The sequence below is a fragment of the Salmo salar genome, chromosome ssa10, assembly GCF_905237065.1.
Source record: "Salmo salar chromosome ssa10, Ssal_v3.1, whole genome shotgun sequence".
Classification (NCBI taxonomy): domain Eukaryota; kingdom Metazoa; phylum Chordata; class Actinopteri; order Salmoniformes; family Salmonidae; genus Salmo; species Salmo salar.
The window spans coordinates 88,009,401-88,022,185 of NC_059451.1; the positions used below are offsets into that span (position 1 = coordinate 88,009,401).

The window sequence follows — 12,785 nt, forward strand, 5'->3', positions numbered from 1 at the left end:
AAAGATTGAAACTATTTTAAGGCAGTCTGACAAACCTCATTTCCAGACTGTATCAAAGGTTGATAGAGGCTTTTCCTGATGACACAAAACATGTCAAACAAAAATGTGAGGAAGATCTGGGAGACACTATTGATGATGATTAATGGATACAGATTTGTTTGAATGCCCAGTCATGTTCATATCATCTCAGACATAAATTACTGTAGTTGACGACCATCCATAGAACATACTATATGCAAAAGGGAACATATTTGCATGTTAAGATCTTGTGAAGGCTGGCTGAATTCTGTCAAAGAGAATGTTCTTTTATCTCAGCATGTCTACAGATTCTCCCTTCTCCCTGTTTCTGTTTGCTTGGAAATGTTGATACTGGGGAATGTTATCAGACAAAATGGTGTAACCTAGCATTTATTGTGGCTAATGAAATGCATTGCTATTAATTGGAAGGTTGGTTACCCTCCCACAATGTCCCAACGGATGGCAGAAATGTCGTTATGTATCACTCGATTTGATTTATTACAAGATTAAGGGTATACTGTGCAACTTTCATAAGGTCTGGGTGCCTTATATGGAATACTGTATAACAAAAGGGGTCTGTATTGAAAACATGGGATTTTTTTAGTCCAGCAGTCGCCAATAGATTTTTCTTTTCATGGCACATGAGACATCTGTCTGATTTGCGCCTGTCTCAGTGGACTAATCCATTGAGGAGGCCACAGGTATGACACGGTCCAAGAATATGGGAATTGGGGCTCAGATACACAAGGCATGCCTCTCTCCAGAATGCTTTCTCTCCTGCTATTTCGTGGGTATTCATTGTTTCATAACTTTACTGTGTGCGTTGTTTTCTGTGTCTATCAATTCCCCATTACATATATCACCAGTAATAGCTTACATTTACCGTTAATACCCATTTTTTCTAATCTGTAATATTTCTTTGGTTACGGTCATTTCTGTTGATGCATTCAATAAATTATTATTAGTTATTTACCGTTCTCATTGTCAGATTGGACATTTGTTTTGCAGAACTCCAACCTATGCTACACTTGTGAGAAACACGTTTTTCTTTATTTCATTCCATTTATGAGTTTTGCCAATTTATTGATTGTCTTTTGTTTGAAATGCTCCTGTCAATGTGGAGTAAGGACGCGCACCTGATTAAGCACGTATAAGTAGGACGAATCTACCTGGCCTGCGTACAAATGTAGGCCTATGAATGTGTCCATTTGGGGATGTCTGATAGTATTTCTTATTGTCTTCATTCACCACCACTAATGAGCTGTGGAGCTTCTCAAAGTCATTTTTCTTCACCTCAAACAGCAAGTAAGCAAAGTCTGTTTTTAGAATCAATTGAGAATGACAATAGTTCCTCAAATTATTTGAAGAATATTTCCAGCTCTCACCTTAAGTGAGAATGCCAGAGAAGCCGGTGTTTGTGATAAATGGCTGCTGTGGTTACAGATTATGGGCTTTTCATCTATTTTATGCTGATGTAGGCTCTCTCTCAATTATTAATCACTACAGTAATATGATTAATAGGCAAGTTAACTCAGTTTTTTACGTACATTGATAAACAACCTTATTAAAAAAAGTTGATGCAATAAGCAGTTTTTTCATGATAAGCATTTAGGAGTATATGAGCCAATGGGTTTAACATCTCTTAATGCAGCACACAAACACAGACAAACACACATATGGAGAGAATTAGCTGTCCCTGAGCTGTAGAGCCTGAAGACATTTATCAACTTATAAGAACATAAAATCAAAGGCTCTGTATGACACTTTGTAGAACAGGAATGCAAAAACATTTAAAGAAACACTGAGACACAGTGTTTACATGTTTGTTTATAGTGTAGTTGGATTTTCTCTTTAGAAGGGCCATATATTACCTCAGAAAGCCCTCACTAAACGGCAGGAGCTGCAGGCTCCAGTTCCTGGGAGATCACTTCTCGCCAGTAGGCATCTAAAACGTGCATAATCAAAGACTTGAAAACTCAATATTTATTTTTACTACACTGAATTTGAGAAACACTAGCAAAAAGAAAGGAGTATGATTGGTAGAGAGGAAGGAATGGTTCCTCTGCCAACCCAGAACATCAACCCTCCCTTTTCTTTTCCCTCTTGATCCTCCTGAGGCCAACTGCTCAACGTATATACAGTATCTGGGCCTGTTGAATAACAGGCAACCACTTTGTTACAAATGACTGAATGTTTTGTAACATTGTAAAAATCTGTCACTTTACATCGAGACACAGCAGGGGGAGACATGGGGGTTGGGGCTTTGTCCCTGATTAGACAGTTGCTCCAGGGCGGCTGGCTGACAGTAGCTAGTCGTATTCTGGAGGACCTCCTCATGATGACACTAGTCACCCTTTACACTTCTGGACAATGCTAGATGGGGGCCTGAGGGAGAGAATCGCCCTGCCTGCCCCTCAGCCCTGGATAATCTCTCTCCCCTCCCCAAATTCCGACCCTCTTCTGAACCCATTAGAGCTGGGTGGGACCATGTCGGCTCAGGCCTGATCTTCTGATTATCATTACCCCCCCCCCATCCCCACAGCTCTGTGGGAGGAAGTGGAAGAGATGGCATCTCATCTAAGCTGGCCTTGATGGAGGGGGGAGGTGCACGTATTCACTCTCTGAGCATATGGTCACATCAATCCATTAATGTGTGTATGTGTCTCTATGTCCTTGTGGATGTTTACCTCCTATGTATTTTAGGGTAAAATGCTAATGATGTATTCCTGTGTGGACCTTGACTTTCTGAGTGAGGTTTTGTCAGTGTTCCACCTTAGTGGGCCTGGTCAGTTGTGCTGGGCCTGGTTCCAGCCCGGTCTGACCTCCTCACTCATCTCAGCTAAGCGCAGCATAATGGGCCTGAGAAGAAATGTATGGAGCCGCTCCAGAGCCCTGAGGAAATTAAATATCAGCTAAGGGCCTCTCACTGGAGTTCCCATTAAAGATCCCATTCAAGCCACTAAAGAGTGCTGAGTGTCCGTTACACTGACGAGAAATCGAGAAAGAAGAGAGAAGTAGACAGAGAGAAAAGCTAAACATGCTCCTGGTTTCCATTCCAGAAAACAGCACCAGCGATGAGATCATTGCTCAGTGTTTCTTTTACTTCAGCTGAACATTTAATCAAAACACAAACCATTCAGTGGAGACAAAGACACCTTCATGCACTCGTAGAAAAAGCAGAAAATTAAATTCTACCTCCCTCCCTTGAAAGACTCATCCAATGCCTGCCTGGCAAGTTAATTTGCACAGAGAGGCTGTGATTTCTATGTATTTTTTGTGTTTAGAATCCCTATGCAGCACATGACCCTGTGACAGGGTCAGAAATATATGCTGATAATGTAGATGTGGCCAGTAAACAACTGTAAATAAGGAAGGCAACACAAAGGGGCTTTTGGTGTTTTTTCTAATTTCCTTGAGCTGACTTGGAGCGCTACACTTCCTGCTCATGTTGAACCAAACAACAGCAGCCATTTAAAGAAAGGAACAGTCCAAGCAAGTTATAGATACAGTGCAATTCCTGAATTTCTATTTCTGACTGAACAGCCTTACCACTCCCACATTTCTTAGATATACTAGGCAGGGTTTGGTGTGGGACACTTTTCAGGGACAACATTTATGCAAACTGTAGCTTTAGGTTATACTGTATATACAGTGCCTTACAAAAGTATTCAGACCCCTTGGATTTCTTTAAAAAAAAATAGTGTTACAAAGTGGGATTAAAATGGATTTAATTGAAATGTTTTGTCAACAATCTACACAAAATACTCTAATGTCAAAGCAGAATAAATGTTTTTATGTATTTTGTGTATTAATAAAATTACATAAAATACAGTTGCTGCATAGTTATTCAGCTCCCAACATGTTAGAAACACCGTGGCAGCAATTACAGCTGTGAGGCTTCTTGGATAAGTTTCTAATTTCTTTGCACACCTGGATTGTGCAATATTTGCCTATTATTCTTTTCAAAATTCTTCAAGCTCTGCCAAGATGTTGGGGAACATGGCTTGACAGCAATTTTCAAGTCTTGCCATAGTATTTCAAGCAGGTTTAAGTCAAACTGTAACTTGGCCACTTAATAACATTCACTGTCTTCTTGGTAAGCAACTCCAGTGTAGATTTGGCCTTGTGTTGTAGGTTATTGTCCTCTCCCAGTGTCTTTTATTTATTTAACCAGGCAAGTCAATTAAGAACAAATTCTTATTTACAATGACGGCCTATCCCAGCCAAACACTAACAACGCTTGGCCAATTGTGCTCCACCCTATGGGACTCCCAATCACGGCCAGTTGTGATACAGCATGGAATTAAACCAGGGTCTGTAGTGACACCTCTAGCACTGAGATGCAGTGCCTTAGACCGCTGCGCCACTCGGGAGCCCTTCAAATGTAAAGCAGACTGAAGCAGGTTTTGCTCTAGGATTTTGCCTGTGCTTAGCCCTTTCACATTTATTTTTATCCTGAAAAACTCCCCAGTGTTTGCTGATGTCAAGTATACCCATAACATGATGCAGCCACCACCATACTTGAAAATAAGGAGGTAGTTATTCAGTGATGTGTTGTGTTGGATTTGCCCCAAACATAGGGCTTTGCGTTTAGGCCAGTATTACTGTAGTGCCTTGTTGCATGTTTTGGAATATTTGTATTTTGTATATTTGTGTTCTTCTTTTCACTCTGTCATTTAGGTCGTTATTTTGGAGCCACTACAATGTTGTTGATCCATCCTCAGTTCTCTCCCATCATAGCCATTGAATTCTGTAGCTGTTTTAAAATCACCAATGGCCTCATGGTAACATCCCTGAGCAGTTTCGTTCTTGTCCTACAGTTCAGTTCAGGACGACTGTAACTTTGAGGTGACTGGGTGGTTTAATACAGAATGCACATCAAAATTAATTATACCATGCTTAAGGAGATATTCAAAGTCTGATTTGTTATTGTTACCCATCTACCAATAACTGCCCTTTTTAATGAGGCTTTCGAAAAGCTCCCTGGTCTTTGTAGATTAATCTGTGCTTGAAATTCAGTACTTGACTGGGGGACCTTACATATGTTGTGTGTATGGGGGACAGAGGAAGGGTTAGTCCTGAACTGATTTAGGCTTGCCTTAACAAAGGAGATGACTTCTTATGTAACGACTATATTTTAGTTATTCGATTTTTTTGCATCTTTAAAAATAAAAATGTTCTTCCCATTTGACATTGCAAACTATTTTGTGTATACTGTTAACAAGAAATTAAAATTAAATCAATTTTAATCCCTCTTTGTAAAACAATAAAATGTGAAGAAATCCAAGGGGCCTGAATACTTTTGCAAGGCACTGTATGGTTAAGCTTCCTCCAACCATCTGTTTGTGCCAAATTTGTTGCTGTTAATTTGTTTCTTAATCTAACTCGTGTATTTGTTCTAGGTACAAACAGAACAACCCTCTCCTCTCTTTCCTCTCTCACCTCTTAAACATATAAACAATGTGAGTGATCTTTGTTCTGCTGAGAGAGCTGGAGTGGCGCCCACACAATGCGCTGATGATGAGACCTGATAATTACAATCCATACTCTCTGACGTAGGACTAGAGGAGGACGGGGGAAAGAGGACAGAGAGGAGTAGAGGCAGCAAACAAATATTACCCACAGCTGGAGCTCAGACATTCAAAGGAATGTACTTAAATATTTGTTGTGATGTGATTTAGGCTAGGCTACTGATGAATTGATAATTGGTTGAAGGGGTATACATGATTAACCATAAAGTATCTAAACATGTTACTTTATCACATTTTTATATTTACAGAGAAAAAACATGTCAACATCATTTTGATTGTTCCCTGAAAATGAATGTATCTGTAATCATTCTCACCAAAACTTGGAGAGACAGGTCAACAGTTAACTGAAACTCTATCCTTGTTAAACACTGCCCTCCTTTGGCTAGAGAGTGACACCATGTGGAGGATGCCGTGAAGGTGATAGTGTGGTTTCACTGGATTTACAGGACACTGGGGGTCTCTCTTTTAGCACAGAACATATGTAAGCCATGAAACTTGAAACTTTTCTGACCTTTTACCATTGATCTAAGTTTATATGATTATGTCATGTCAATGAGCTTCATACACTCTGTTCTGACAGTAAATGTCCATTTGAGTTTGCTTATAAAAGAACATCAATAGTCACCACAGAGTTAACTGCAGCCTTGAAACTGGATCAGTAGGAATAATATATGCTATTCTCTGAGGTGAGGAAGACATGTGGCTGTCCTCTGCCCCTCTCCCTCCCTTCTCATTCCCAGAGTAGAGCAACCTCACTGCATGTTGACAGAAACAGTGGTGATAAAATAATACAAGAATGAAACTGAGGGTAACAAAGACACACAGGCAACTAAACCAGATTCCCATAGGTTGTTAGCTAACCTATTTCCACAACAACGTCAATCACTAGTTACATATACATCTAAGTCTATTGTGGATGGATGCACAAGAACGAACTCTGACATTATACACTTTTAGTGAGGTTAGTGGAGTTAATCTTATGCAACCCTGATATAAAAGAGGTACTGAAAACATGTTGATAATATATTTACATATGTTCGTTTTTAATATTCTTTGTCATTGTTCATATATTTTGGTGGTCTGAGTGAGGCAGCTGTTATAATTTGCAATGATTGGTTTGTATAATAAACTAGCCCTGTTACTGAGCAAAATACTGTACATCCGTCAGATCAACTGAGCCTGGATAAGGGCATCTGCCTTGTAAATTAATAAAGAGATGTTAAAATGGGCTCCACTTCTGCCCGAGTCTCTCTCTGGGTAGACTCAGAGTGCTTTAGAGATAAAAAAGAACGGCCTCCCAAACTAGAAATGTTACCCAAGGATAGAATAGTATAGTATTTATTTGAGCGCAGTCTGTTAAAGGATCCAACTTAACCAAGCATTGCTTGGGTAAGAAGTGGGGGCAGTTGGGGGCGGTGTCTGAGACACCAGCTCTGAACAGACATCTGAACTTCACCCATCCCACACAGAGACTCACACATGTCAATCAAACACTCAAATGAAAAATCATACAATGTTTATGATAAGGGTATTATTAAATATCTTACTCTCAAGGCTATATAGTAAGACAAACATAGAGGAAGTGTAAAGTGTGTGTATGCTATACGTCCCTCTGGCACCAGTGCCCTTTCATCAGGAAGCACTAGTCAGCCAGACCCACACTGACATTCAAAAGCAGTTCGATGAGCGGAAACACTGGCCAGTCGTTTCCTGTGACTATACTGTCATCACAGCCCACACTCAGAACATGCACTTTATTAACATCATATATGTATTTCTAGATGATCAAATACAAAACGTGTACGTAAATTCACCCCAAAATGGCAGGTTTTTTTTCCGGAGCATCAATAATATGGTTAAAAAATATTAAGATGTAAATTCTATGAATTTAAAGGGCAACATTTGTTCACATGTGTACAGTAACATGTGACCATTATTTTTCCTGTGATTGTGAGGTCATGCTGTAACCCAAAGCCCCATCCTAAACGAGGGGTGAGATAAGTAGAGTACTAACAGATCAGAATACAACAGCTTCTAATTCTCACAGTCAAGTCAATAGGTTAACATTTTAAATGTAATATTTTTAAAGAGCGACTAAAAAACAACTAATCCCTTTGAAAACAGCCTATATGGCATCGATGAGTCAGGAACACTTATACTAGTGTCAAAATTGACTACAGTGTAAATAATATAATATTGGTCATGAAGTCAGTCTCATCTAAAAGGGAGTTTGGAACCTGTCACAATGAGTAAATGTAGGTTCGGTTTGGATAACAATTAAACATGATGACAACACTACCCCAACGGGTGTTGCTGGGCAGCTTCAATGTGGTGCTCTTATTCTTCTCACTTTGCTTGATGAGGTAGATTGCTGCAATAACTTGATGACCCTTCATATACCTAACCATTTCCTTGGCTCTCTTGTAGTGTATCCATTGTTTTCAGTGCCATGATGTCCTTGAAGAGCAGATTCAATGCATGAACAGCTCAGCCAATTGGTGTGATGTGAGGGTAGGACTCCTCCACTTTAGACCAAGCAGCCTTCATGTTCGCAGCGTTGTCTGTCACCAGTGCAAATACCTTCTGTGGTCCAAGGTCATTGATGACTGCCTTCAGCTCATCTGCAATGTAGGGACCGGTGTGTCTGTGCTCTTGTAGAATACTGGTTGAGGGGTGGAGATGATGTAGTTAAATATTCCTTGCCCACGAACATTCGACCACCCATCAGAGATGATTGCAATACAATCTGCTTTCTCTATGAAAAATTCAGGAAATTTACCGGAACATTTCTGACCCTTTGAAACCCTAATTATCGCTATCATTGCTATTATAGCTGACGTTTGCTAGCTAGCAACCCTAACTAGTTAGCTACCTACCCTAACTAGCCAGCTACCTAACTAGCTAGCTAGCTACCTGGCTAGCTAGCTAGCTGGCTACCTAGCTAGCTGGCTAACGTTAGCCTACCTCAATACATTTGGCATGGAAACACGATTTCAAAAGATTGAGAGGGGCACCGTATTTTAGCTCGCTAACATTAGCATTGCTAGCTATTTTTGACGAACTTTGCTAGTAACAGTAATGGCAATATTGCCATCTCTTTTAATGTAAATTGATTACATCATAATATGAAAAAGTTGTTTTCGTAGTAATTATTTGCCTACTTTAGCAATGTTATCCTATTTCCATGCCTCTCTAAGTTAGTGTAATTTCACCAGCCTGAATCTAATCTAATATGGAGCCCTTCAGGCTACATATATAGCATTGAATTAGCTTCCAAACGAGATTGTGTTTTTTCTCAAGCTATGTTTATAGTTGAGGGATGATGGCAATCATTGACCCTCTTGTTATGTTAAAAAGGGCACAGTTGGGTGCCAGACTGAATTCCTGGTCATGAATGGATGACGGGACCTACCAGAAGGAGCAAAGATGGATATCGTAACATGTCCAGCAATGTAATTGCAATGGTTTAGCGACCTCCAAAAAAGATTTTCATTCGCTGTTCACTTTCTTTTTTCAGAGCTTGTCAAGCAAGACCTCAGAATAAACATGTGTCATACGACACAAGTACCTTCTTTAGAACAAAATACAATTTGCCACTTGGCTGTCTATATCACCCTGTCACAGGCCTTCCCAGTCAGCACCACCTCATAAGATTGCCTGCTGCAGTTGTTCGAGAAATGTCCAGTTTGCAGCCGACCAGCAGCATAGACAAGACCAGCAATGGGGCCCTCATCAGCATCATGCAGACATGCCCTCGCAGTGAGAATTCCTATGAATGGAACAGTCGGCCACATGTTGGCAAGTATCCAGCCAGCAACCTTCACCTGTCAGTGGCAACAGCTTTCACAAGCTCATCATTTGTACAAATACAGAAAGTAACCCACTTCATTACTTTGATGCATTTGATAACCAAATTGTGAAACATAATTTAAGTAAACTGACATTATTTGTTGCTTATTTTCTACTTCTTAGATGCATATAATGTCCAGCGCATAACCTAGCTTGGTGGAACCAGCCTGATCACTGTGTTCACCATTTCTTTTCACTTCACATTTTATGATATCTGAAGTGAAAAGAAAGGTGATCAGGTTGGTTCCACCGGGTTAATCATAACCACCACTGCTAATGTAATCAATGTGTGTGTGTGTGTGTGTGTGTGTGTGTGTGTGTGTGTGTGTTGTGTGTGTGTTGTGTGTGACCAACCAATATCTTTGATGAGGGGCAAGAAGCGGATCTACGCTGCTATGCCCATCAATAGGGATCTGGCAAAGACCTCACCTCCAGCCTCGCCTCTTGCCTGCTCACCAACGGTCTTTGATGGGGAGGATAGAATTAGGTACGTACACTACCGATCAGAAGTTGCTTACCACTCTTTCTTTATTTTTACTATTTTCTACATTGTAGAATAATAATAATAATAATGAAGACATCAAAACTATGAAATAACACCTATGGAATCATGTAGTAACCAAAAAAGTGTTAAATGAATCAAAATATATTTTAGATTCTTCAAGGTAATATTTTAGATTCTTCAAGGTACCCACCCTTTGCCTTGATGACAGCTTTGCACACTCTTGGCATTCTTTCAACTAGCTTCATGAGGTCGTCACCTGGAATGCATTTCAATTAATAGGTATGCCTTCTTGAAAGTTAATTTGTCTAATTTATTTTCTTCTTAATGCGTTTGAGCCAATCAATTGTGTTGTGACAAGGTAGGGGGGTATACCTTATTTGGTAAGAGACCCAAGTCCATAGTATGGCAAGAACAGCTCAAATAAGCAAAGAGAAACGACAGTCCATCATTACTTTAAGACATGAAGGTCAGTTAATCCGGAAAATGTCAAGAACTTTTCAAGTTTCTTCAAGTGCAGTTGTAAAAACCATCAAGCGCTATGATGAAACTGGCTCTCATGAGGACCGCCACAGGAAAGGAAGACCCAGAGTAACCTCTGCTACAGAGGGTAAGGTCATTAGAGTTACCAGTCTCAGAAATCAGGCCTTCATGGTCGATTTTCTGCAAAGAAACCCCTACTAAAGGACATCAATAATAAGAAGGGACTTGCTCGGGCCAAGAAACACGAGCAATGGACATTAGACCGGTGGAAATTTGTAATTTGGTCTGGAGTCCAAATTTGCGATTTTTGGTTCCAACCGCTGTGTCTTTGTGAGACGCGGTGTGGGTGAACGGATATCTCTGCTTCTGTATTTCCCACTGTAAAGCATGGAGGAGGAGGTGTTATGGTGTGGGAGTGCTTTGCTGGTGACACTGTCTGTAATTTATTTAGAATTCAAGGCATGCTTAACCAGCATGGCTACCACAGCATTCTGCAGCGATATGCTATCCTATCTGGTTTGGGCTTAGTGGGACTATCATTTGTTTTTCAACAGGACAATGACCCAACACACCTCCAGGCTGTGTAAGGGCTATTTGACCAAGAAGGAGAGTGATGGAGTGCTGCATCAGATGACCTGGCCTCCACAATCCCCCGACCTCAACCAAATTGAGATGGTTTGGGGTGGAGTCGTACCGCAGAGTGAAGGAAAGCAGCCAACAAGTGCTCAGCATGTGGGAACTCTTTCAAGACTGTTGGAAAATCATTCCAAGTGAAGCTGGTTGAGAGAATGCCAAGAGTGTGCAAAGCTGTCATCAAGGCAAAGGGTGGCTATTTGAAGAATCTCAAATATAAAATATATTTTGATTTGTTTAACACTCTTTTGGTTACTACATGATTCCATATGTGTTATTTTATCGTTTGGATGTATTCACTATTATTCCACAATGTAGAAAATAGTAAAAATAAATTAACACCCTTGAATGAGTAGGTGTTCTAAAGCTTCTGACCAATAGTGTATAGTCTGACCTATTCAAACTTCAACATAGTGTCAGATATCACAGTTTAGCAGACACTCTTATCCAGAGCGACTTACAGTAGTGAATGCATACATTTCATTTTTTAATTTTGTACTGGCCCCCCGTGGGAATCGAACCCACAACCCTGGCGTTGCACACACCATGCTGGCGTTGCAAACACCATGCTCTACCAACTGAGCCACAGGGAAGACCTATCACTAATTGCAATTGGCGATAGAACAGTGATAGAACAGTGACTGTATGTGTGTGCTCACAAATGCATGAGATGCAGAGAGACCTGGCACTCAACCTATCCACTCAACACATCCACAATGAGGTGATTACTAATAATACAGTACAGCACAAATGACAAGTAATAGCAACACCTTTTCATTCCATGTGTCACTGATGAACTCTGCCTCAACTCTGCCTATTTCTACAGATGGACTGGAGAGGGTTTTTCCAGAAGGAAGCCTCAGTTTTTTGATTGGGAGACCATAATTGGGTAGGTTTCATCTGACCTGTTCAAACTTCAACATAGTACCTGTTTGTGTGTCAGATATTACCCATCCTAACTGCCATTGGTAATAGAACAGTGGCTATGTGTGTATGTGTTCACAGAAACATGTATGGAGCCAGCACATGGAGACTAGCAAGATGAAGTGATGAAGTCCAGACTGACAGAAGGGCTTGATACACTCGGCATCAACATTTTACTAGGCTCTTTTTTTATTATAGAATTGAGTGGAATCAGTCCATATCAGGAGGGAGAAACCCAGTGTGTTCTGCACCAGGATCAGGAAACTCCTGCTGTATACGGAACACTGCACAGGAAGGTATGACCACCCTGACATGTTTTCCAAGGTAGTCCCATTACCACCAGACAACATGCCAATAGGCACAGTATCTGTATTGGCTGGGAAAGACAATGAAAGGAGCACATTGTTATATTAGCAGAACACTGTTTCTATGGTGTTCTATATATATATGTTTGTTTTATTTAACTAGGCAAGTCAGTTAAGAACATTACAATGACGGCCTAGGAACAGTGCCTTGTTCAGGGGCAGAACGACAGAGTTTTACCTTGTCAGCTCTGGGATTCAATCTAGCAACCTTTCGGTTACTGGCCCAATGCGCTAACCCCTAGGCTACCTGCTGCCCCATAAAGGGTTGTTTATTCTACATGGACATTTTACTACATTTTGAAAGTTATCAAAACACTTAGTTTAGAATATCTACATAAATTCAGCAATTGCATTCTTCTCATATTACTCTGTAGGCTACTGACCTATTCAAAGCTTCCTCCGGCTTCTCACCATACATCTGCCTGTAGTTACTGAACTCAACCTGCAGGAGGTTTGTTTGTGGTGATTGAGTGGGGGGAA

At 40.5% G+C, this 12,785-nt stretch overlaps 1 long non-coding RNA gene across 3 annotated transcripts; it reads left to right on the plus strand.

The window, feature by feature from the left end:
- The first annotated feature begins 8,137 nt into the window (after positions 1 to 8,137).
- Positions 8,138 to 12,335, plus strand: LOC123724610 (uncharacterized). 3 transcript variants are annotated; one of them, XR_006757155.1, is made up of 4 exons: positions 8,138 to 8,177; positions 9,174 to 9,885; positions 11,843 to 11,905; positions 12,022 to 12,335. It is a non-coding gene; the product is annotated as an uncharacterized lncRNA (long non-coding RNA). The 3 variants fall into 3 exon arrangements; XR_006757154.1 differs by lacking the exon at positions 8,138 to 8,177 and having other exon boundaries at positions 8,236 to 9,424; positions 9,769 to 9,885; XR_006757153.1 differs by lacking the exon at positions 8,138 to 8,177 and having other exon boundaries at positions 8,236 to 9,885.
- Positions 12,336 to 12,785: the final 450 nt, after the last annotated feature.